We start from the raw sequence: 1,874 nt of genomic DNA, 5'->3' as shown, positions 1-1,874 counted from the left end.
ATAGCTATGTCAACCAAATTCTATAGAGTCGTTTCCTTCAGGCATTTCCATATACTACAGTTCAAAAATGGAAGAAATCGGATAATAACCTCGCCCACCTCCCATACAAAGGTTATGTTGAAAACCATTAAAAGTGCGTTAGGCGACTAACAAAAAACGTCAGAAACACTAAATTTTACTGAAGAAATGGCAGAAGGAAGTTGCACCCGGGCTTTTTTTTTAATTTAAAATGGGCGTGGCATCGCCCACTTATGGACCAAAAACCATATCTCAGGAACTACTCTACTGATTTCAATGAAATTCGGTATGTAATATTTTCTTAACACCCTGATGATATGTACAAAATATGGGTGAAATCGGTTCACAACCACGCCTTCTTCCAATATAACGCTATTTTGAATTCCATCTGATGCCTTCTCTGTATAATATATATATACATTAGGAACCAATGATAATAGCGGAATAAAACTTTACACAAATACGGTATATGTAAATGACTGATAATGAAATCTCGATTATCACTTTATCGTGCGAGAGTATTGGTGACACCCGAACTTAGCCCTTCCTTACTTGTTTAAATTTGCTATTGCGTTTCAGCTTGGGTTGAAAGGAGTTGCAGCCTTTCCGACTCCATGCAATTGTTCGCCCTCCTTAACTGAACTCTCCTAGAAGGAGTCGGGCATTCCTGCACAACTGGAGTGGACAATATCGAACGTTCAAGGGGCACATCGGCGACAGTAGGAGGTATATTCTCCACAACAAATGCTGGCCCACTTGGTGCAACTGATTCCCTTAATTGAATAAGCTGGGCCACGCTCTCTTCCACTGGGCTTAGCGACTGCTCTTGCGACGGTCCTCCACCAGTCGCAAGGTAGTTATTCCTGTTGTTGGCAAGTTTTTTCTTTAGATTTGCCTTATAGTAAATCCACACCTAATAAAAAAAATGTATTTTTAGTTAATATTTTTAATGTCATAACTTACTCGTCCCCATTCGTAGGCAGTTCTGTTTGGTGGCCCTAAACAATTTAACTGCAGTGCCACACTCTCCCACAATTCTTTGATTTTGAATTTATAAAAAATATTACTTAAAATTAATTTAACATTAATTAAAATAGTTATTTTACCCGTTCTCCACTTTTATTTAATATTTGTATTTCACTGCACGAATGTTGAACTTCAACTGCTATTAAGCAGTTGAAGTTTATTTATATACTAGTCAACCCCACTTGTACAGAGTTGAAAACCGCAATACCAAAAAAAAGTTGAAGTTCCATCATACTTCAACTGCAATTTTTTTTGACAGATTGAGTTGACTGCATTATTTTTGTGTAAAACCTTGGAACTTATTCATTTAAATTACCACTCAGAAGTCGTTTTATCCGTTGTAAGCGAGCGATTTTCGAAGAAACATCATTTCTAATATGCCACAAGACAAAATTAGAATCAAGTTCGTAAACCGCACGCTGCCAGATAAAACGATTACCTCGTCATCGCCGGTCGATTTGCAAAAAAAAATGTAAATGAAGACCAACTACAGAAATGATCCTGTGAAGTATAGTTTTAAATTTTCAAAGGCTAACGCAGAGTATTTCAACTAAAAGTCACACAAAATAGTTGAGAAATCGCAGAAATGAAAGACAAACGAAAGAAATAGAAGTATAACTTCAATAATGCACAACCAGACAAACATACATATGCGCACACATGTGAATATGTCACCAACCGAAAATTGAAACATTGTTCTACAAAAACAATAATAGCATAAGCATGGCAACATTGTGTTGTTGGTAGAAAATCCGAGCTGTGACGAAAGAAACGATCGCCGATTGTCACCGCTTCCATTGCTACTCAGACGGGTTTGTTCGAACACTTAT

At 37.1% G+C, this 1,874-nt stretch overlaps 1 non-coding gene across 1 annotated transcript; it reads right to left on the bottom strand.

Annotated features, from left to right (window-relative positions):
* Positions 1–1,358: 1,358 nt before the first annotated feature.
* LOC120780186 lies at positions 1,359–1,562 on the bottom strand. The gene has a single exon (XR_005705834.1). It is a non-coding gene; the product is annotated as a small nucleolar RNA U3 (small nucleolar RNA).
* Between the last annotated feature and the right edge of the window lie 312 nt (positions 1,563–1,874).

Source organism: Bactrocera tryoni, unplaced genomic scaffold, assembly GCF_016617805.1.
Source record: "Bactrocera tryoni isolate S06 unplaced genomic scaffold, CSIRO_BtryS06_freeze2 scaffold_218, whole genome shotgun sequence".
In the NCBI taxonomy this organism is placed as follows: domain Eukaryota; kingdom Metazoa; phylum Arthropoda; class Insecta; order Diptera; family Tephritidae; genus Bactrocera; species Bactrocera tryoni.
The sequence above is the reverse complement of the archived record's forward strand: the minus strand, read 5'-3'. Positions and strand labels throughout refer to the sequence as shown.